This window comes from Buteo buteo, chromosome Z (genome assembly GCF_964188355.1).
Source record: "Buteo buteo chromosome Z, bButBut1.hap1.1, whole genome shotgun sequence".
In the NCBI taxonomy this organism is placed as follows: Eukaryota; Metazoa; Chordata; class Aves; order Accipitriformes; family Accipitridae; genus Buteo; species Buteo buteo.
Genome location: NC_134204.1, coordinates 25045223 through 25070567, shown reverse-complemented (window position 1 = coordinate 25070567; position 25345 = coordinate 25045223). Strand labels below are relative to the sequence as shown.

At 39.1% G+C, this 25345-nt stretch overlaps 1 long non-coding RNA gene across 1 annotated transcript in view; it reads left to right on the top strand.

The window, feature by feature from the left end:
- The window catches only part of LOC142026804 (uncharacterized), a 49210-nt gene extending 25043 nt beyond the window's left edge, over window positions 1–24167 (top strand). Inside the window, exon 4 of the long non-coding RNA XR_012648915.1 lies at window positions 24112–24167. This is a non-coding gene — a long non-coding RNA (uncharacterized LOC142026804). The remainder of the gene's footprint in view (window positions 1–24111) is intronic.
- Window positions 24168–25345: the final 1178 nt, after the last annotated feature.

Genomic DNA, 25345 nt, shown 5'->3' with positions numbered 1-25345 from the left:
ACTTGGAAGTGTTTGCATCACTGAATAGCAAGCTCCAAAAGCAGAACTTCTTTCACTTAATTTCATAAATTGATTTCTACCTTAGCTGGAGTAACTTTTGAAAGTCAATCTGTCTAGACTTTTAAAAGGTCTTCCATCTCTGAGCTATTACTGGTATCACTAACACAATAGCAAATTGATGCAGAAGGCAAGAAGTTCCCTCAACAATACCAAGCACTGGGCCTCCCAACTGCAATGATTTTTGTAGCAGTGTAGTTGCCCTGTGTAGCATCAACTATTAGAAGCAATTGCTTCCGATATGGTTAAGCTGTTCTACAACAAATATCTCTTTGTAGTTCTGGGTGCTTCCAGTGCCTGAAACCCTGTTTGTAAAGGCAAGACAACTCCCATTATCTGCAAGGTGCAATACATTTATCATCCCTTTGCTAATTAATCAGAATGTTGGATGGAAAGTATATAATCTCCATTATTTGGAAAAAAGAATTGTCAATGAGAACCTGATTTGTTCATTTGTAGGTAGAGCTCATAAATGCAACTGCAGAAATTGGAGCTAGAGAATGGAGATTCAGGGTCCAGTCCCACCCACTGAAGTCATTGGCAATTATCCCATTGCTGTGGAGAGAGTACGACTAGACACCAGCTAGCAGCTTTGTGTCGTATTTAACTTTCCCAACAGAACAAGTAACAATGAATGGCTTGAGTCCCTAGCTTAGTCAGTTCTGAGGTAATGTCCAAAATTAGCTTGATCTTCCTGCCTGTCCACAGGTGATTAAAGAACAGCTACATCAAATTGAGTCGCTATGAACAACTCATTGGGGATTGAATCCACAGCACCTACATGGCTAAGTGGATGAATCTGGCTATACGTCTTGACAGAAATCCCAGATTGCAGATACTTAAATACATTACCGTCACCTCTACCATTGTGAAGTACTTATAGCTTAGGATATCTGGGCCTAAGTCATCTAAACTGGGAGTTGCAGCAAACTCCTCATATATAAGGCACAAAGCCAATGCCAAGTAGGTTATTAAAGCTTCCATCCTTAGTACAGCTGACTTTAGTATTTTAACATCCTTCCCCTGATCGAAATCAAAACAGACACCCTTTGTAACTTGCATGGAGGTAACTGAATCTGTCTAGCAGCATGACTTACGAGTTACTTTGTTGACACAGGGCAAATCCACATCACCTTCTTTGTCCCTGGACAGAGGCGATGCTAGTTAAGCATCAAAATACCTTTAATGTCCAGATATAAGGCCCTTAGCTAGTTTCCTTTTAAACACCACCTTTAGCCCAGTGCAGACATTAGCCTTTCTACATGTGTGTGGGGTTTTGTGCTGTAACTGTAAGTGGCTTGAGCTGAACTGGGTATTTTTATTCTTTTTAATACTCAAAGCCAAAGTACTTTGAAACACTTCTAGATCTTCCACTAGAACTGTCAACCAAGGTTGCTCATTGCCTAAAAAAGAAGAAGGTCTTAAGTTTTCAAAGCACAAAGGTGTATTGACCAAAGAAGACCTAGTTTAAAGTTTCCTATTCATATTACTTTCACCTGCTTTTCTCACTATCTCTTATTAAAAAGATATTTTGGCAAATATGATTTATGCAACTTCTCGTCAAGAAACTTTCAAAAGTAGCTGATAGAAAGTATACCTGAAACTTTCAAATGCTTTGTTTTTCATGCTATGGCATTTAAAATTGATCTTAAGTTATAAAATAAGGCCAGCAACAAAATATATTTTGCTTATCATACTTCTAAGCCAACACAGCTCTTTCTAGTCCTACTTCCAAATAATTACTCATTTTTATTTCTGTTGAAGAAGTTAATAAACCGTTAGTAACCCAGTACTGTCAGCTTCTCACCATTCCTTGTCTGCTCCATGTAGTTCTTAATGCAGAATTGCAGAAGCAGCATAAATGATGCATCACATCAGCCAGTCATAGCATTATAATTTCTTGGTGACTTATTAGTACAATTCATCAGCACATACATTCCTTAGCTTTGTTTTCTTTGTAGTAGCAGTAGTTAAATAGGATTTGGGGTGTTCTCTTGGTGAAAACCATTGGGATTTTTTCTGGAAAAGCCATACAACATTACTTCTTGATGTAAGTAAAAACTGGATTTTGAAAATGCTCTGAGCAATGCAATGAAGTTTATTAGCCATTAGAAATGCTTAGCATTCATTTTAGCAGGGAGCAGGATGACAATGTGAGAACTGTTCAGGCAGGAACGGATGGAATACAAAGTGTTCTTCTTCACTTCATGTTACATATAAATTATTAACATTCCTAAAAATTTCTCTCTCCCTCAGTCATCTCCTGTTAATGCAAGAAGACTTATATATTTCCTAATACTTTCCTTTTATACAGTCCACAGTAAGGGACTTCACTGTCAAAATGGAGGGATTGTGCCAGCAGTTAATTGCAAGTACAATAAAGTTCCTTGCTTTGAAGAATGACCCAAGTTCTCCAATCTATTCTGTATTGCATAATGTTGATTCCAGTACACAACTCGGCACACAATTCAGGAAGTGAAAACCATGCCCTAATCCTGAACTTTCAGCTAAATCATAAACTACTCTTTCCTGTTCCCTTCTCCTTCTCCCCAACCCCCCAAAAACCTGAAAGCGAACGGTATATTGCTATTTGTCTGTCATCAGCAGGCACTTGTGTTAAACACTGGTAGAATACGCATCATTACCCCTTGTCATCCTGTATGTGGATGAATGCTAGCCTAGTATGGCTATCAGTTGCTTCAGTGACCCAAGTGACAGATCCATGTAGTTGAGCAGAAGCCTGCTGTGGGGTAAGGCTTTCCAAGCTGGCAGCATACCCAGCAGTATGTGCAAAGCAGAGTGCAAAACCCATTTGATATTGCACCGTCAGTACTTTTGTCCTGAACTAGCAACTGTCTTCCATGCTCAGGTCAGTGATTTGTTTAGTTCAGCACCTTACTTTACCTGGAATTTTCCTTACTGCTATTGAGCTGATAATGCTAATTACTTGCAGTATAGTTAAGCAGACAACTTGAGATAGGACTTAAAAACCTAGGAATCAGTCTCCATGTAATTCAAGTATATGAATTACACTAAGTTCCTTCATCAGGTACTTGGACATGTAGGATGAAAACCTCTACAGAAAGCTGAAACTCCAGCTGGCCTCAGGTGTATCCCCCAAAGCTAAGGCAATTCTGGATTTAATCATTCCTCCTAAACTTCAGTTTGCTATTTGAGAGCATACTGCACAGAGCGTAGAGCAATACCCTCCTCCCCAAGATGTTTTGATGTTTTGCTGTGATCATGGTTCACACTGCACTGCTGCCCAGCACAGAAGGGAACTCCCTGTGTGCCAGCTATGATGATATCTGAGCAGCAACACTTCTCGTTTTGCGGGTTTCCTATCAACAGCCAGCAGTTGCCCACTGGCCTCAGAACACACCTCACTAGTACTCAGCCACATGTTTCCACGCAAATACTACTGCTTATCTCAGCTGGCAGCAACGGCAGCTGGTTTCCCAATCCAGCTGCAATCAAATGAGTTGTTGATCAGGTATTATAGTCACAAATATGGCAGTTAATGGCAGACAGACCCTGCAGATGCTGCTGCTTTTTTGCTCCTTTGGTAGCTGTGCCATAGGGCAAGGTGATTTTTTTCCCCCAAACATTTTGAACCCCCTCATACAGCTCCATACTGCTTTCTGCATTTTCTGCTGCTTCCCCTGCCATCCACCTGCCCTCTGGATCATCCTTTTCCCCTGCTTACCTTTGCTCTTGTTCCATACCACTAAGAGTTCTCCCTTGATCGTTTTCCTCAGCTGTCCTTGTTCCTTGAAAGCTTCCTATAGGATTGTATATATTTCTCTCAGTGTGTCCTATAAGATGGAGTAATTAGTTCCCCAGACAATCTGATCTTTACATAAGAAGCCCTTAATGTCTTTGAAGTTGGACACAGAGATCAGGTTTTCTCACCTGACTAAAATTTGTCTTTCATTTTTGGTTTCACGTAAATTGTACGAGTCTTTCTCTACTACCCTTCTGTCCAGGATCACAGTATGCAGACAGACACCTGTACTGTCTCTGCCATAGGCTGAGAGCTGGCAGCTGGGCCTCAGGCAATTCATGGTCCTTCCTAGTCTCCCAGAAAGATAATAAAAACTTTTTGTTCTTACTTTTCATCTTTCATCTACATCCCCCAGCTTGCTGTGTAGATAGGCTCTGATCTTGTTTCATGTGTCTGCAGAAGCACTTGCTGAGGACTCCAGGTGGCCACTGAAGCTTTTGCTGAAGTCTTTGTTTAGTGACAGTAAATTTAAAGCCAGAAGAACAGCCTAAGTTCCAAAGGGAGTGAGTAAGAAGGACCTGTATTTGTGGAGCTGGGTACAGGCTGTATATGTAAGACATTTTGTCTTTCATAAGCAGTTTGCACACCAGTTCTGCTGTAATTATTCTATGCAGAACTGCAATAAAATCATAGTCCCAACAATACTGTAATACATTTTACAGGAATAGTTGCAGAGATTTTCTACAACTGCATCTATACTGACACAGTTGGGAACAATTTCTCATTCATGCCTCTCAGCCCTGTTTTAATCCCATGTCAAGGCAAGACACAGACTTTGATGGGGACAAATCCTTTCCTTCCCTTCCCTCTTCTGGTTCTTAGAACATACCTCAGGCAGGAGTTACGCTGTGCTCCTTGTAGATGCCAGCCTCTGGCTTTTATCAAAGTAAGTGTTCCCTTGTAATTTACTTGGTGGCATGATGTGGTTGAATGACAAGAATGACATGCCTTTCCTCCAGCTGGATACAAAGCTAGCTGAAGCAGGCTTCCAAGATGCTGGATGTAATACAACCATCATGCTAAGGAGTTTATCAGGCTCCTGCTTGCAATGATAGCATGATGTGACTTGCTACAGACCTGTGCTACACACTAGCTAAAAGCAAGTTGCTGCTAATTAATCAAATTCTTTCAGGGAATTACAGTCTCTAATCTTTATTTGCCTTACCTATGGTTCAGGAATAATGCAGGTTCCTTCATCTGCTCTTCTTAGAAAGCATTTTCATCCATTCCCCTCTTAAGAAATCACCCCCAGAACTCAGCCTACATGCCAAGTCTAGTTAGAATCCACGAGCACCTTCGGTCTTTGGGGAAAATAAACAGTCTGCTTCTTTGAAGAGCCACAGAATCTCCTCTGTGACAAACTAGTCTTGAATATATGATTGCCATACACTACCTCCCCTATCTGTTCAATCATAACTATAAATATCTTTGTGTTCTCTTCCATCCAATTTGGAAAGAGTAAAATTGCAGAGTAATGATCCAAAACCTGTAACATCCCATATATTTTCCTGTCTGTATGGATGAACAGTTCCCTGTGTTCTTTGCCACTGAGTTCTTAGAAAGCCACAGCAAGATAAGAATGCTTTTTAAACATATTTTGCATCTTGGAATCATATGAAACAAAAAAACCTGTAGAAACCCTTCATTACAATGTAAGATCAAACCCTACCCTTTGAATTTCACTAGGAGCTGCCTTCCCCTTTCTCTCCTTCTCTGCTGCTGCAGGCTGCTTTCTAGGAGGCTAATAAGCCACAGGTGACTGTGACCTTTGCAAATTGACCTTTGCCTCTCCAGTCCTAGCCCTAAGACCTTTCACCCTGGTCGCGCCCTTGCGATAGACCTTGCCACATGTAGTTAACTCATCAACGCTATGCCATATTTGAAATCCTGTTATTAGATAACAGCATTAAAACCAGCACCAGCAGCAAATCCTTTCAGCAAATGAACTGTAGATTCACTTTTAATTAATATCTGTGCTCTTAAAGGCAAGAGTTTGATTGTTCACAGAGTAAGAACATGCAAGGGTTGCAAACGCAGCTGAGAAATTAGTTAATGAGCTGTAATAATATATTGGTGGGAAGGGTCCCTGTTCCTTGTGCTGCACTAGACATTGTTGTGGAATTTTATAATGTACTTCCTATATCACATACGGTAAACATAATGTGCTAAGAGAGAGCCGTATATACTTTGGTCATCGTTTGTGCTTGACAGCTCTCAAGGTGACACCAAATTTTTCTTCTGATCTTACGGATTCCTGTGGAGCTGCTTCTCGGATGTTGATCTAAGACATGTGAGAAGAGTTTCTCTTGAAGTAGTATTGTCAGACAGCATATGGAGTTTAGACTAAATGTAGCTCAGCTTTACCCTATGGAATCAGATTCATTAAGGGATTATCCAAAAACCTTAAGTATCTGAGTTGCAGGTGTTTGAGCTCTGATGTGTACATGTTATGAATACATATGGCCAGCCAGCTTCCTTCACAGAGCGTGAAGGCTGACACATTTCTTGAGTGAAAGTACAATCTGTAGAATAACACATAGTCGTCAAAATATCTCCAGTTAATATTTTCAGAAAACAGAAGTGGTGTATGTGGTGCGCCCTCTGAGGAAGCACATGTTTGAGCAAATCTTACTGCCTTTCAGAGGTCATCCATGACAAATGATAGGAGGTGTGCACATCTGGCCTTAAATATATTTCAGAGTAGGAAGGAGTTTCAACAAGAATAAGTAACATTTTCAGCTCAAAATATGTGCCACATGAAAAACTCTGTATCTGACAGCAATCTGTGTTTGGTGTTTCATATGTATTCAGTATGAGGCGTGTTGGGAAATTTGACTCAAATGTGGTGAGATTGCTGACCTAAGGTGAGGATTACTAGGAAAGCCACATTGATGTGGGAAGATAGCTCATACCATTGTCAGTCATTGACCACTTGTTGATAACCAGAAATAGTTTATCAGGACTCCAAGAGGGCCTCAGCCTTTTTAGTAATGCTAGTCAGTTCAGAGCATGGTCCTACATAGCGCAGTGCACAGTAGTCAGCTGAGAGCTATGTCTTCCTTAATTAGGTATCTCTGACTATTTTTTAGCATTGCTTGAACAAGATGTACATAAAACTAGCTGCTCTAACATACTACTGTGAGGTAAATGTTCCTTTCCGAGAATATAAAAACTTCTTCACAACAGGAAGGGAGGTTAGTACTTTCAAGAAGTGGCAGAATTAGTTTGGAAGATTAGTGAGGGAAAGAGCATTGGTTGGTAAAGACCAAGCAAACGGATGCGATATGAAGGACCCAGCTCGGAACTCAGGTTCAAATAGGAGCTGTGAGCTAAGGTGTGTGAGAGGTAGCAGGATCTAATAAGCTGTCTACAATGAAAATTAATTCACCCCCCCCAAAAATCAAGGGAATGTGAGATAAAAGGAAAAGGGAATAATGTCTGATTTTATGTAACCAATTTTACTAGAACTGCACAGAAATTTCCAAATTTATCTTCTTTTTCTATTAAAAAATGTGAAATAAATAGCATGAAATCAGCTCACAGGAAAATACTGATCTGAGAATCTGGCGACAGACTAGGAACTTTTCCTACAAGGAGAGCTGCAAAAGTTGCCTACCAGACAGATGTCTATCAGAAGTTTGCCAGTTTGCTCAACTGTATGCTTGGCCCACCTATAATGCAGCCTCAGGTTCATGACCTAAGTTTTAATAGATTGGCACCCCTGGAAGCTCCCATCCTGTGTGCTGCCCTAGAGATCATCAGTGCAGGGGTTTTCAGATTTGCTAAGTGCGGCTAAGTGGCACCTAAGAGCTATGGTTGCTTCTGTTGTTTGTAGAAGTTTGATTTGAAATATCTGAAATGAAATGCTTGCCATGATTTCAAAATAAAATGTGGTGGGAATTTCCCCTTTCCAAAAAAGCTTTGAAATTTCTGAAGTCATTTTGGAACAACGTGGAATATCTTTCTTTTCCAATTTTGCAATACCTAATGGAAAAGAAATTCTTACTTTCATCAGCTCTAGCAGTTTTATAACAGAATGGCCTATGGTCCCCCGCTCACTTGCTTTAGCAACAAAATGGAGTTGTATCAGAAGATAAACTTGTCAGGGTTAGCAATACAGGTCCTGCTCGACTTCACATAGCTTGCTTTATGGTATTTTGTTTCCACTTTTCACTTTGTTTTTTTCTTAATATGCATTAAGCATGTCAGATTAAAAACCTTCTTCCTGAAAAGTGAATGCATAGCCACTGGCAAGCAATTAGCAAACACGAGAAAAGACAAAGGCACCAGAATGGGGAAAAGGTGAGTTATTCAGGGCAAATGTAGGCCAGGAAGAGGAGTTGCTTTTGAAAGGATGCTGTAATGGTTTATCAAACTTAAACCTCCTATCCATTATGAGCTAGTACATTTTTTAAGTTTTAAGCACAACTTCCTTTCGTAGCTTTGATTAAGTAAACCTAGAGGTTTGGGCTAAGGGGAGGTTGAACCACTGAACTTTTCCAGATGGGAAGAGGAAAGGGGTTAATATTATTACCAAATTACTTATTAAAAAAACCCAACAAAACACAGAAGAGTCTTAGAGATCTAAATACTGAACCTTTAAATAAAGAAACAAAACAAGTGAAATGCTAAGTAAACATAAATACAGCTGGAAGCGCCTCCCCTAAATACATCATATAATCAGTCACATTATCCTATTTTGGCTAGGATAGCAGAAACCTTTGAGAACTATCATAGTTCTCTGTGGTGAAATCATACACTCCATGTCATAACATGCTGTGAGCTGATTACTCGTGAATGCATGAAGGCTCCTGCTACATTAATGCAAGGTTGTTTTTCTGTTTGTATGTCCACTGAGGATCTGGGAAAGTCCCTATAGTTTGAGCATCCTTCCAGTAGGCTGGACTTCTGACTTGACATGTCTGATACAATTATTACTCAGTGATATAAGAGAGTGCTAACAAAGATCCTTTGCTTCTGGGTTGCAATCTTAAGCAATTGATGTTCTGCAAGCAGCAATGCATTTTACTGCTGTACAAAATGTAGATCACAGCTGCAGTGGCTTTTCATCCTCTCTGGCTGTAAAGAATGTAATAACGGTGGTCTGAAGGTTGTAGGTCTAAAAGAAATCCTTCTTTTTCAAAGTAAAATTAAATCATAGGTCAACAATGAAATCAAGATCCTTTTGAGGTCAGCCTATCTCATGTCCTTTACATTCATGAGGGAAAGAGTAATCTCTTTTATTAACATTCAGGCTTTGCCAAACAGATTGTAAGAAATACAGATGTTGCAAAGGGCACTTACTCCAACAGCTGTGCAATTACCTTCTACATCTGACTGGACCCCAATCTAGAAAAATGGTGTGGGACTAATTCATCCAATTTCCACTTGTCCAAACATAAAGGGAAAGACAGTGGAACATATATATCCGATGCATTGCTTTATCCATGTATGTTTCTCATGAGGAATATGCAATAAAATTAAACTCATGGTCAAAAGAGAAAGCAAGGATATACTTCTGTCTCTGACCCACTCAAGGGTCTCTCTTAAAAGCTCTGAGAGTTTGTCCAAACAAGACGATTATCATTTCACTGTAAGAGGGTAATTCAGATGCTCATCTCTTTCATATCATCATTGGCGATATTGAGAATTAAGGCATGAAGTTGTCAACAATATAAATGTTTGCAATCTTGGTTCTTTTCATGAACCTGAAACAAAATCAGTTTCACTGTTTAGGAAAATAGATTTGCTCTGTATTCCTTGTGTAAGAATTTTTATGTTCTGTGTCACTTAGTTACAACGCTGTAACAGGGCTGTGTTGCCCAGCTTTTTGATGGAGAATTATATCAGTATTCTGTGATTCTGGGCTCTCAGTTGGAAGTACAAGAAAAAAATGGAGCTGTTTTCTAATCTTTTGTTGTTTTCGGCTTCAAGGAAAACAAATCCAGTGTCAGTGTACACAGGTGAAATGAGATTCACAGGCTAATAAATGCTTTTGTTTGCTGTAGTAGTCAGCCACTGAGCACTCCTGTAGGACAGTGCAAATATAGTCTCTGTGTCATATTATTGGCTTTCAAGGCACGAGTATAGGATTCCTCATAGTGTTAAAGCCTTTCACAGTAAATGTCTACACTATAAATTTTGATGTGCTTCCCAGCTGAATGGATGCTTTGAGTGGAGACAGACTGGCTGGAGCTAAAGCAGTTAGCTTTGATTTACCTCTTCTCTATTATTCAGTCCTATTGAGAATTTGGAGTAGTGATATCAAGGCATGTTGATTGGCTTCAGTTTATAGATTGAAATAAAGTGAGTGCTATTTAACCTTGGTCAATACCATACAACCTTATAATGATATTAGTGGGATGAAGTAATGTGTAGATTTATAGGACAGAGACAATGAAGCATGATGTTTGCAAATAAATGCATTGACAGATGAGTTTTCCCTACTAATCATTCAGTGTGTGTTTTTTGTGCAAGTCCTTGAGGGGTTTCCAGAATTAGAGAAGTACTTGTGAACAGTCTGTATGTGTGCCATTTCTCAAGCACCATTATATTTAGTCTGATTCGTAGTGGTTGGTTTGCATATGTTGGCCATATTCATGCAGTGCATCTCATCTGCTGCTTTTCCTAGAGCTAAAACAGTTCCTGCTCTCCAGCATTCCCAGGATATTCCTCCTTGCTACAGTTTGTTAGCTGCAGATGTACTGAGAGTGAGTTAGTTATTAGTGGGCCTAAAATGGGTAATGTAAAAGAAGTGATCCATTTTCTAAATCCTGTTCTGACACTTTAGGCTCCCTCATAGGTATCTGGGTGCTTCTGATATTTCTTCTCAGATGAAACCGTAGATATTCATGGAGTTGAGTAATTTCTTCAATAGTTCTATCTAGCTTCCTAACTAAGAAGCAAAATATGATTTTTCTTTCCTTCTGGAATCAACCAGTGATATCAGGGTTACTTTCCAGATAATTATTAATGAGATTGATTAACAGTTTTGAAGTCATTAATCCTGTGCAAAGCTTCTTTGTTTTGCTACAAATCATAGATGAATTTTACAGGGCTATTAATACTGACACTTTTAAGTACTATGCAGTAAATAGGGCAAGTACTGGTAGGAAAAAAAGACGGATGTGCAACTGTCCTGAGAAAGATCAGTGGTCCTAAAACTGAGTAAGTCCTTGCCAGCAAGATTTCAGGGGGCAGTGTGTTAGCTATGTGTGAATCCTTAGGGGCCTTCTAAACGGGAATGCCTGTCAACTGTGGCAGCTATGAGTTATAGTCCTCCAAGCACATATTTGGTCCTCTGCATATTTGTCATGCAGTCTGGTGGCCCAAGGTTAAGCCAGAATTAGGATATTTATATCCTGAATATTATTGTCACCAACCCACACCAGAGTTAGACACAGTTAAGCCGTATTTGGCCATTGCATTAGACACCGTGCACTCGAGGGAAATTTCCAAAAAGAATAGGGAAGGGCTGAGCAGTATCAGCTGTTACCATGCAGCAAAGTGACAATTAAACATTCTGTGTCTATAAAACTGGTTAACGTCTATGTATGCAGAAATCTGACCAGCTCTCACTGAAGTATCTGTTGTTACTGTGCACCATGCCATGCTGTTCTTGCTCGGGCAAAACTGTCAGCAACTGAAGGTGGAGCATGACGCTGTGCTCTCAGGCCTTACTTTTTGCTCTTCATGTCCTAGAAATGAACTAATGTAAACAAGGTGAAATATAGAATCCTTACGGCCTTTCATTAAAATAGAAGTCTATAAATGAATCTCAGTTTATCCTTTCTCATCTCTGTCAATATTCTCAGGCCCACCCTTCCCATAGACTGACAAGAATGTTTAGCATTTAACTGCAGAGCTATATCAGGCTCCAGCTGAATTTGAAATAGTAGCAACCCTCAAGCCTCCAGGTCTTTCAAGACTACGAAAATCCAGAGAGTGTGCGAAACACCAACCCCACAGACAGAGTGAAGCCGCAGCAGACAATTTACCCTGTCTCACGTGTCTTGAAGGCTAACTTATTCAGATTCATACTTGTCTTTTTACTCCAAGTGTGGAAGATAGATGTGAATACGGAGAAGTCTGCAGACAACTGGAAGTTTATGGAGAAGAACCAGATATAACTCACAGAGCTATCGGAAGGTTGAGGTTCCCATCCATTAGTTGTAATGGATGGGAATTCCCTTTTAAAAGACTAGTACTACAAGTTTTAGATGATTTGCTCTGATTGGCTGGCTCTGTATTTTGGATGCTATATGTAATGCTGGTTAGAATATTCTTAAGATGGTACCTAGGAAAAAAAAAAAAGGTATAATTATGTCTTTTTTGTAAAGGATTCACGTGTGAAAAGCTGTGCAGCCAGGTTCTAGCATGCACCAGCCAGCCCAGGAGAGTGTTTAGAAAAGGTGAGGAGAGAGAGAGTCCTCGCACATGCAGCTCCACAAATGTAAAACCAAGAGGTAGGCACCTGACCACATCCTTTGAAGTGGTTTCTGAACCAGATCGGCTTGAAAGAGCCTGGGAACAGCTTTCATCATCTACCTCCTTGGTGCCCTTCCTTGATTAGTGTCAATGAGCTTGAGAGTGAGAGCTGAAAAGGGCTTGCCTGTGCACCACTCCTTGTTCTGTCCCTCAGGCAGGATTCAGAGAAATGCAGGCAGTGAATCTTCTTTATTTTTAAGTATTTTGCATGTGAGACTAATATAACCACCTGTCTGATTGGCTATATACAACACATAAAATATATGTGTGGTTGTGTTGCAACTGACATAATTATTGTATTGGCAAAGTGCCAGTACCCAGTATAATTTGAATATCCTGGACTATTAGTGCTTTGCAGTAGCTTGTCTTTGAGCAGACTAACTTTGCTGATATTTTTAAGTAGCTCTTGCTACATTATTAAGTTTTAAATCTAAGATGGTCCTGTTTTACGCAGTAGAGTAGATCTAAGTGATTGTAGTTTGCCTAACATTTCTAGAATGAATGATAATTATTCAGGAAGGCAGTTGTTCTCATTTCCTGATGTGCCTCTGAACCGCTTGAAATACATCTTGGAATTATCAAACCATGCTGCTGTAGAAAAAAAAAGCTAAACTATGACTCCATCTTTATGGCCTTATATTGATAAAACATGCTCAGAGATTTGCATGCATTTTATCATATCACTGACCAATACAATAAAATACAGCACATTCTCTCCTTGGTCAGTCTTGTCTTACAAGGGGTCTGGTTCTAAAATCCCTCCATTACTGATTTGTCATAATTGGTTGTAATTGGTCACTTATTACAGTTTCCCTCCATTTACACTAACACTGCAGTTCGGTAGCTTTAGATATAAAACCACAAATCTCACAGAAGTAGCTAGTTGGGAAATTCCCAATTCCATATTGGTCAAAATACCCATTCATTCAAACCAAAATTGATAGAACTTCTTTTTAAAGAAATCTCCTGATTCACAAATTGGCCAAACCATCCCCTGTTGTCAGAATGAAGTTAAAAGAAAGTGGGTTTTGGTTTAGAATTGTTTTCCATTTCAAATTTTTTGTCAAATTTCAGTAAGAGGGGGTAGGAGGATGAAACTAAACAAAGCTGTCAGATGAGCAGACATAAATCAACACGAATTCAACTAAGCTAAGAAATGGGAGGAACTTCTCATATAGCAGGGATATAAACAATTTAAGGCTTCATACACCAAATTAATACTTCAAATACATGCTTGAAATCAGTGGGCTAACATGGCTCATGCTCTGTACTGTGACAGTCAGGGATAGAAAGAGCCTTTTCTGGCAGCTTCTACCACCAAGAATAATTTCCTGGAGATTCCCAGGATTTATCCTGGTGCATGTGAGCCTCTTGGAAACCTATCATCCAGCATTTAGGATCCATCTCCATGTGACAAACTCCAACATTTTTCTTTTGCATTCCTTCGCTGCTGTTGTAACAGTACTGTTGATTAGCTTTTCTGTTAGCAAGACTCAGAACTTTGGATTGTGTTGGACTACTCAGCTTATTTCAGAGACTGCTTTCTTAAAGGGCATGCTTTCTAATCTCCATAAGTAATACCTCTGTGTTTGTAGCTGAGGTCATCTATTCTAATGCCAAGTCAATTGTCCATATGCACTATAACCTTACTGTTTTAAGAGAAAAAGCCCAGCATTATATTGAGCCACTAAGTGCATAATTTCTAGTAGCCTTGCATTCACAGTAATGTCAGTGTGCTACTTAGTGGGTATATTTGCATACATGTCTTTCTAACTCGGGCACCACAAGTTTCAGGGACAGTTGTTACTGTACTTTCAAAAATCTACTCTAAATGATAGAACTCCCTCAAAATTGGTTAAAATATTCTCAAGTCAATGATAATTACACACCATCTTGACCGCTCTCACAGTTTAACACCTCTCTTAAGGAGCTAACAACTACATCAGAATCTCATCTTTCACTAAAAAAATACATACCTAAATAAATAACACTCCACAAATTAGCCATTGAGCAAAACATGAAAGAGGAACACTGCAGGTTCAAACACCTTTAAGTAAATAAACAGGCTGCAACATGTATTTTTATTTAAAATATCATTGTTTTTAAACCAACATCTTCAGCTTTTTGTGAACTAGATCTTTTTCTTTTTCTTTTTTTTTTTTTTGAACACTTGAGGCTGGCAAACACACCATGCTGTTCCATGGCAAGAAATTCTAAAGACATTCCAACTCTATAGTTTTATCACTGAAAAAATGTCATCCAGTACTAAGATTCAGATGCCCATGTAACTTGCACATAAGCATGTGTCTAGAACTGTTAGCATTTTACTGCTTAAGATTCATTATCTTTATTTTATATTTGGTGGAGAGACAGAAGCTGATGATTACAGATGGGTTTTGGTAAGCAAATATATAGGGATACATATACCCACAACAGAAGATATCAGATGTACTTTAAAATAAGAGCAACTTTCATTTCCGAGACAAATGCAAAGAGTTTCAATACACAAATTTCAATTTCTGTTTACAAAATACATCTATGTTTGCAGTGTTCTTATATGCATAATGCTGGGTACTGACATTTTCTTTGGCATGGGATTTTTAGTTTAAAGTAAGATTAAAGGGCAATTCTGAAAACCAGGCCAATAATGCAGTCATTCTCCTTTCCAAAGTGACTTCTCAGTGCTATGGTATTAAAAATACAATTGTAGAGGTTGTTCCTTGGTGTGGAAGAAGTAATACACCACATTTTCTCTGCATTACATTTAAGAATTTTGCAAAACTTATACCCAAAGCAATTCTATGCAGTTATTATCAAGTCTCATGTCAATTATCAGAAAGACTAGGATAGGATGAAGAATCAATGGTAAGGGCAAAAAATGGTTTTGTGAATTTACTTTAAGTTTTTACATTTAGAGAGCTATAAGAGTCTTCTGAAATTCCTTAAATTCATTGTTAGTTTAAACTGGATGTTTTTCAGAATATCCTTTGTATTTTTCATGCTGACTCAGATGTAAAAAGATCCAAATGAACGATTTGCAATTAGTAATACTAATACTAATGATGTGATATACAATAGACTTTTTACTGGCACAACTGTTCAGCATTTTCTGTGCATGGGAAAGCTACAGAGTACTTTTCAGAGCACTGTAAGTCAGTCCAAGCTAAAACTTCTTAGCACCTCATGCTATCGTGAGCACTGCAATGAAATGACTCCACATTTTTGGGAGAAAAATCATTTTTTTTCCTAATGGAAATTCTTAGTACTTGGATTATGAAGAATTTGACCCTATAGTGGATCATAACAAAAAGATCAGTTGGAAATGACTTGTGAGGAGTAACAGCTCAGTATGAAGTTGAGTAAAGAATAGCTATAAACTGCCAAAGCGATGCAGTCAGAAAGAAGGGCAAACATGATACTAGCGTGTATTAGAAGTACTTCCAACAGAAATTCCAACAGTTACAGTCAGAGTACCAAGAACGCATGAAACCTCTTTTATATGATTAAATGCAAACTTGGGTGTCATATTTGAGAAAGTTTCGTTCAGACATTAATGACAGAGGAATGGAGGGAGAGAGGAGATTAGGAGAGGCCACAAGACAATAGAAGAACCTAGTTTGCTTTATATCATAAAACACAAACTATGAAGTAAAACAATCATTTTCTAAAGCAGGGAGGAAGAGTTATATATATATAAAACAGCAGATTACACTGGCAGAACCACAAGTGTAGCCATGGCTTCACAGCTGTTAAATTAAGGGGTCCTTTCATCCAAAACAGTGGAGCAAATCACCTAAGTAATCCTTAAACTGGTGATCACTATTGTGCATGCGATAGTAGAAGTCTGGGCTTCAGCACTGAGGAGGTCAAATCCAGCATGTCCTGCTATGAAGACCAAACGTGAAGACAAGAGCTGATTCAGATTTTTTTTCAGTGAAATCTGTTTCTTGTGGCAAATTCCAATTTATCAAACAAAAAATTTCCCAGTCTGGTTTGGCATTTCCTTTTACTCTGAAACTTTCAATTCTTTTTTTCCTTTCCTCTCAAGATTTCATTCTTCACCCTGTTTGGGGATAAGCATTTTCTTGTGAGAAAGGAAAACTCTTTCCTTTGGGCTTGGTTAGCAACCATACTTACACATTGCCTGACTGTACTGAGAGGTACTGATTTACACCTCTATTCCATTTGCTTTACAAGATCTTCATTCTACTTCCCAGTAAGTAGAGCACTTCTTTGCGTATCCTCTGTAATAGCAAATACACCTTTTCTGCTTCATTCTGACTGTAAACCAAAACATGGGGAAGAATCAGATGACACCAAAATCTTTATGTTATGGGGATTTGATCAGGGATGATAGGATATTTAATAATCAGCCTTCAGAAAATAACTAAAAGCAGAAGCACAGTAGCTGACAGAGCTAACAGGTTTAGAAATCTATCCAAAAAAGAGTGAAAGAGGCAACATGCATAGAGACTTTCCTACATAAGGGAAGGCTGTCCCTCATTCAAGAAGGAATAATACTGAAAGAGCTACCACTAAAAGCCATTTTGGGGGATGCAAAAAGTGTGTTTTAGTTCAGGTGATCTGACTCTTTTTCCTTTCTCATTTGAAAACCCATTTTAATCCATTTTAATCTGAAAGACTAAAGAACTCTTCCAACAGAGATAAATGGAGTAGTGTACAGGATGGATCCAATCCAGACTTTAGAAGTGCTGGACATGTGTGCAGTCCAAACATTTGGGCTACCCTACAGCTGCTGATACTAGAAGCCCTCGATTTCTACATTTTTTAACTCTAAGTCAGAGACTCTAGGTCCTGAAATTCCATGGAAGCCCCATGGCAAAGCTGTCCAACTGCCCTGCAGTGCTTGTCCCCAGGCACACGCTGGGTGATGGGCTTGGTACCCCATCCTTTTAACAGAAGCCCAAATCTTCAGAATCCAACTGGATGTGCTGGAAGGAGATTCTTTGAAAATCTGAATTATTTGAATATCCTATCTATGAAATGTATCCAATCTATATTTATATGAAATGTTGTGGGTTGGGACCTTTCCTGACAACAGTGTAATTCATAAGATAGTTCTCCACCTGACTGGAGAATGGAAGGACATCAGGATGCCCTAATATACAGCCTAAAGTAATACCACGTTACACAAACTATGTAACTCTGTAGTTTCCTTTGTCTTCCTTCCTTCCTTCCTTCCTTCCTTCCTTCCTTCCTTCCTTCCTTCCTTCCTTCCTTCCTTTCTTCCTTCCTTCCTTCCTTCCTTCCTTCCTTCCTTCTTTCCTTCCTCATAGCCAGGCACCCACTGCCTCCATAAACACAGAATCCAAACAGATCTTCTTCTGCCCTCATCAGAACCCCAGCTTTTGCTTCGGTGTAAGAGCAAGATATTTTCACTTGCATTACTCAAATGAAGTTCATGGGGCAGTTCTGGTCTGAGGTTTGCAGCCCTTTCTGGCTTGTACAGATAACCTTAACATATGGAAAACATGCTTAATTGTCCAGTTGAGTTTGAGCTAAAAAAAATGAAATAACAGCACCAATAGCTCTGTTATCCATCTTTCATGCTAAAACATTGTTAACTTTTAAACGTCCATTAGAACAGGCAGCAACAGTTAGCTGAGCAGAAATGTGCAGTAAAATTAGACTGGGACATGAGATACAATTGGAATTGCCTGCCCTTTTCTGTTTCCAGATTCGGATTAATACTTGACTGTCTTCTGCAAACTGTTTCAAACCTCTGATCCATTTTTCTGTATTTTAGTTCACTGCCCCAGACTACTTGCCACCCCCTCTCCAATTCCACTTGAGCCTCCTCCTGTGTTTCCCGTTTCCCTATCTGTAGCTTGGCGGCAGTGTCAAAACAGGCGACAGGGAAACAGGAATGCTCCCTAGGGCTCTCTCCTTGCCCATCCCTCTGTGTGTGCCTGCTGGACTTGTTACCATGTTGTGCCCATCCGGATCACAGCTGCATGCCAGTGTTTCCTCTCCCTGGCTGTCAGGACGGGTTGCAGGTGCAGCAACAGGGCAGGCAGAGCGATGCCCAGAGGAGCAGCACAGCCAAAAGGCTTAGAACAGTTTTGAAAATAATCACCTTTTCTGTAGCCAGAATGACAGAGGTGGCAAGTGGCAGAAAAGAGGACAGGAAGAAGATATTGGTAGAGCTGGTTAAAAACTTTCTAACATTTTCTATGTCAACTAGTCAAAATGAAGCTGCCAGGGAGAAAGGAGCTATTTCAGCAAGTCTTCTGATTTAAGAACTATCCTGAATTTTGAAATATATTGGAAGTTATTAACACCATTCTCAAACATTTCAAACCCCCACAAATTTCAATTTACCCCTTCATTTTCATTTTTCCCTAACACTTTTAACTCATTATTATAATAAATAATCACATTTAAAAGGCCACAATCAAGATGAAAGATTTCTAACATGCCTAAATAAAATGATACAGGTCATCCTGTCCAAATTATTTTTCCTCAGTGTATCAGTTTGTGATATTTTCCTACCCTTCCATTCTTTCTCCCACTTCAGCATGGGAAAAAAAGCTGCAAAATCTCAAAAACTCTTATGGAATGGGGGGATAATTTTCCATTAAGATTTGGAGAGCTGATATAACATGAATAATATTGTTCTTTCCTCTTCTTTTAGTTTGCCTTTCCCTTAGTTTCTCTTCAGTCACATGAATAGGGCTAGAGCTGTCACAGCATGAAGCATGAGAGTTCACTGACATGGACAGAAAGCATACATCTTCCTGCTGTATGATGAGAATAACCTTTTAATGTTATTTCTCAACTAAATACCTGTGATTACAGCACATGAAAAGCTCTAAAAGTGTAAAAAGGAATTAAAATCTGGGAACACATCTAAATGTAATTCTCTGTTCAGTTCCAGAATGTAAATTTGAAATGGCATCTCACTACATCACTCGTGCTTTTTGTTATATCTGAGGTCTTTTCATTAATGTAAATGGCTGTGTAGCTATTGAAACTGTTATTCACGAAACAAAAAATTAATTCACAATCTGAAAGAAGAGAAAGCCACTGCATTTTTCTCCTCTGACTAAACTGAAAGTTGTTATTGTATTTACAATATGCAGTATTCTGGAGAGAGAAGGAGGTTTGTGTGGGACTGGTCTCCCAGAAAGATCAAGCAGCAATGGCAACAACAACTTTGTTGTTTAGTGGTTTTCAGAGGCACATTCAAAGCCCTTACAGTAAGAGTATATAAAAAACTTTTAAAGAAACACAGTCAAGTATTACAGTTAAAGCAGAAGTGAAAACATGGTTTAAAATAGACTAGGAAACACATTCCAAAGAGACACCCTTCCAGGCTCTTGAATGACGCTAAAGAAGATACCTGCAAGTTACTGCTGAGAGTGATCTTGACAATAAAGCAATCAAGCATTACAAGAGTAATTCTAAGAACCACTTTTAGAAACAATTTTTTTGCTAATTTTGCATAACACTAAATATTTCTGTACAGTGCTAGAGCACAATATAACTGCTGATAAAATGTTCTTCCCAAAACTTGTAAGAATAGCCACATTGCCTACATTTACACTGCTAAATAAACAGAATCCAGGAAGCAAACAGGACTGTTGGATTCCTGGTTGCTGAGACTGATTGATTACTAACTCTCTCCTTTGCTCTATTTGAGCCACTCTGACTGGCCTTGTCCAAGATGAAGCTACTCTTGGTTCTAGGAACAGGTATCTTCAGGGACCATTCCCCCCAAATACGAGTGTAGGTGCTGCACCAGAGTTCACTCCCTCCACAGTACACAGTCCTCCAAAGCAATCCTGTCAGCCTTTACATCCCCTGATGTCCTTTCATACCTCCTTTCTACACCCCGGGGCATGCAGCCATTACCCTGAGTTTCAGCCTATAAAAATCCACTCTGGCATAGCACATTCTTCACATTATTTCACAGAGTCCCTGGCCCTCTTTCCAGAAACCTTGACATTGTTCCTTGAGCCTCTTGTGTTTAGTTGCACAGACATACCAGCTGGGTCAGTTGAAGGTCCACCCACACAGCCCAATATCCACCAGAACTTCTTCAGCTAAGAATATAGGAGCAGAAGTATAAGAACATGCAACCCAGTCACAGAGTGATACTTCTCTTCTTATCAGGGATTTTCTGAGGTAGAGATTGTTTACTTCTGTTTAATAGCTTCTACAACATGAATACTTGTCTATAATTACAAGAAACTGAGCATGAACTTTGATTTGCCTAAATATGTGCAAATGATACTCCAGCCTTACTCCACAACCTTACTGGAATTTGAAAAAAAATAAACTTTTAAAACAATAATATCTTATAATCAACTTCCTTCAATAGCTTATGAAAAATACTATAAGCTGTAAAAACTGTCATTGCTTTCTTGCATGAAATGCTAACACTGGCAAGAGTACTTCAAGCAAGTTGAAGCCTGTTTATCATGTCTCTTGGCAATGCCTAAGTCAGGGCAATGTAGTAATCTATTCTGGAGAAATGCTGTTCTTAGCATTATTTTTGGATGCAGATGAAGAAATTGAACTTATGAAAGCATTCTGTATTGATGAGTATAATCTTTGTCCAATCTAGCAATCTTAACAGGCAATGCCAATCAAAATCAGTACATTTTTTATATGTAAGGGCAACAAGAATATATTACTGCAGTTCAGAAATAACAACAAAAAAATCCCTGTATTGTTTTAGTTTGTCTTTCACAATCATTTGCCTGTTTCAGTCTGGGTAATGCTTTGTCTCTTTGTGGCACACCCAACCCAGGTAGATTATGTGTATATTTCCCTATTTATAGCACTGAAAACACACACACTTGGGTATTCCATATGTTATTATAACTCAAACAGAAGTTGTGGGTGAACATTGAAATTATTGACTGTGACTCTACAAACTGTTATTATGCTGAAGGTGTAACTATATGACCATGATGGTCCCTTTTGGTTTTAAAGTTCTTGACTAAATGTGGATTACTAGCAGACTCTTCACTGGTGCATTTGAAGAAAAAAGGTGGATTCTGCACAGTTTTTGTAAGTGAAAACCAGCTAGCCTCAAAAGGTAAATTAAATCACCATTAAACCAAGATATAACCCTACAGAGTAGAGCCTCCCCACAGACCAACTGCTGATTACAAAATCAGTTTAATGCTTTTTGGGAATGGTGCAAGAAATGGTTGAAGAGATTCCTTTGAACCACAGGAAGGGTTTTGTTTACATTATTTTCCCTTGCTGGATCCAGGTTTAGACTGGTTCTCATTTTATCTGCACCCTGTTCCCCACCTTCACATGAGTACACACAAAGCGGGGGCTTCAAAGCTGACAGCACTGGTCTAACTCTGTTCTCATTAAAAGCATTGGCAAAACTCCCAGTGGCTTCAACAGCAACAGGATTAGGACAGCTGTGAGTGCTTTGAAAAACTCACCCAAGGCAATAAATCTAGCATCACAAAAAGGAAAGCAAACAAAAAAGGTATGAAGAGAGGGAAAAGAAGAATCATCATTCAGTACTCAAAGTCCTTTAACAGAAAAAGGACTTTAATGATATATTGCTGTGTAGGGTCTCGGTGGCTGGACATGAGGGTTCGCGTTGGGTACTTACTTGTCTGCTTAAGCCTGTGCATGAGGGCCAAAAGAGTGAGGATCCTTTTCCTGGTCACCATGTGCAGAAACTGCTGGTAATGATGCTATTTACATGGTGCAAGAGCAAGCCAAGCTCACAGACCGGACTCACCTGGCAGCAGAGCTGGCCTGGCTGGGGCCAGCACAAGTTTCACCCTTTCCCATTGCGAAGCACAGGCTGCTCTGGCCTGCAGTCTCCTGATGCACTTAGCTGTCATGTGTTGGACATATCTGCATCCAGTTGTTCTCAGCTCACCTTGCACATCATCTCTTTTACCGCTCTAATAACTACCTGTGCCTGTCTTTGAATTACTTCCATTATGCTGGCACTTTTCTGGCACAGAGATAAATCACATAGCCGTGAACTTTGTCCACAATGAGGAGCACAAGGAAAACCATTCAAATGGCACCTGACACTTCAGTCTCAGGTTATTTGCGTTTCACATGTGACTTGTTATCCTCCTCATTTTATTTCACGCACACCAAAGATATGGAATTATGAAACCAAAACTGTAAAAATGTTGTTTGGTTCTTCTGAGTTTTTTTCACTAAAGATATGAAGCTTGGAGAAATGGGAAAATAATCACAATGGGAAAATAATTTGGGCTTGAAATCAGCAGAACTGGATTTTTGCCACTATTTGCACTGAATAGAACCTCCATCTGAACTTCTCTCTTTTCTTCCACCCCTCGTATCTCAGCAGGCTTTGCCAGCTTCTCCAGCTAGGCAAAGAGCAGTAGATTCAAGTCTGTACTACCACGAAGTTAGTAATGCTCAAAGCATTATTGACAACACTCTTTCATGAAAAGGTGACTTTGGAAATTGTCCAGACCCTTCTCACCTCTCACAAATGGTCACAATTTCTCATCTTTCACAAAGTAATTTGCCTCTCACAAATGCTGACTTGGTGGCTGGCATAGATAGCTGGTATTTCCCCCTTTGCTGTTCATGAACACTCTGCACTGCCCTGAAAAACTGAAAGGGCTTTGCATAGGCTCATGGCATGCCAGTATCATTGTCCAAGGATTTGTCCTGATTTTCAGAGGAGAGCACTCATATCTCCTGCTGCCATCTGACAGGAGAACAAGGATTTTATGTAACACAGATGTTAGTACATATCTTGCCTTAGGCACTTAATTGTCCGTGATTTTTATTTCAACTGTTAGTATTATGATAATCCCAACAAATTTTATTTAAAAATTCTTCCTTCTCCATTTATGTCATGAGGAGCTGGATCCAGGGTTTGAAACAGTAAAATAGAAGTGGAAGATTCTGGCATCCCCTTTAAGCCACCAAGGCCTTCATATTTGCATTGCTGTAGATCAAAGCCAGATACTCCTTTTTGGCCTCGTATTAGCATCATTCTTGCACAATTCATGACCATGAGTTCTATCTTTGTATATTTTCAACGTGAAAGCAGAAGTACTGATGCATGATAAGCACAAACAAACAGAGAGAGTATTTGGAAGAACAGTCACTTGAAAGCATACCCTTAATCTATCTGAAAATGACCTAGGAGTTTGACACACAAGAATTACAGCTGGTGTTTTTGCCAAAGAAATGCTCCTAACCAGACTTCTGTATCCAGAGCTGGGCAAATAATTGATTTGGGGGGGCTCACTGGTAGATCTACAAGAATTCATTTTGCATTAATCCGGAATGAAGTGTTCAGCCAAATGAAAAGTAGGAAAAATAATAATTTTTGACTGAGAACAAGTTTGGGGTTTTGGAAGGGGTTACTTGTTTCCTTGTTCATTCTTTCATAAAACTGAAGTTGATTTCCAAATGCTTTGAACAAATTTTAAGACTTTTCTTTTTTTTCCCCCTTAAGTAGCTAACAAAAAATGGACATCATTGAATCACTGTTATTCCGGAAAAACATTTTGTCCAAAAAAGTTTTGCCCAGCTCTAGCTGTATATCAGATATCTTCATATGGTGCATCTCCACTTTTTTAATACGCAGTGGGAATGTGCTGAAATACAAAACTTAATGCAACTTCAGTAAAACTATGCAAAAGGGCAAGTCAGCACAGGAGACAAAAGGAACTATGATGCTCAGCTTTTAGTTAAAGCTATTAAGCTAGTGGATATTTGTGTTCACATCAACCTTATTAAACCATGCAGGACTGCATAATTGTTTTTTCCCTTTCTTTTAGTACACCCTGGGATACTTCTGACACATCTGCTTCTCCATATGCTCAGAAGTCAATTGTGATCTGGGAGTGGGAAGAGGTAAATGTTGTTAGAACATGAAATCACACATGATATAAAATAAATGCATTGTCATTTTTATATTTCCTTGATATTCACAACTCATGATTTATATTAGTGACTCATTAAAAAAGTAAAAGAAAATCTTATTTCCTGAATAAGTGAGATGGCAGTTTGGATCAAATACATATTTGAGTACCAATGAAGTTCAGTGAATACAGCAACCAACATATTCATAGATAATCTTTTCAATTGTTAATGTGTCTTTCAGCTTACTTCATACCTCTTTTCTGTCTCCTTTACATTAATGTTCTAGCAGCCAAATTTGTACAGAGGAGTACTCTTGAAAGTAGTGAATTTTAAATGGTTATTGAGAACATACAGAGAGAGTAAATTTCAGATTCATAGTAATGATAATCTGCACTGAAAAGATGGTGCATAATTTATTATTGTTGTTATTATTACTATTATTCCATCAATGAACATGACCTACATGTTAAACCAAAGCAACCCGAGATTTTAATGGCAACTATCACACAAAGGTGCAAACAACAAATATCTATAGGCTATCAATGGCTATGAAAACAAAGAAGAATGCTGAAGAGAGAATGAATTTGGGCGAGTTTTTCTTTCTTCACAGACAATTCACAAGTGAAATATAAACATACAGTGGAGAAGTGCTGCGGTGTACTGGTCACTTTTATGGCAACCAATGCACATTCAATACGAGAACAGTGACAGACTAACTGGTGGTTAGGAAAAGTGGTTCCTTAATTTGGAGGAATGCTAATGTCAATGAGAAGTTTTCCATTACCTTCACTGGTCTTTAGACAAGGCCTTAAGGTAGCAGCTGTAGCAGCTAGGACATTTAACTTTTACTGGCAACCCTACTTTGAAATAGAGGCTCAAATCTAGCCATTGTCTTGCTATGACTTATTACAGGAGACATCAGAGCTGCTTTACTGCATTTCTCCTTTCTTTGGTCTTCAGTAAACCTCAGAGCATGCCAAATAGTGGCATAAGATAGACTCTGCAAGTCTGATGCCGACAGTAGCCTGAAATAGCTGCAATACCCAGACCCTTGCTGGAAACCAACAGCACAGTGAGCTAATGAGCACAGAGGTGATATCTGAACAGTAGGATAAATGGTGTGGGCTGGAGCGGCTATTGCAGCTGGGA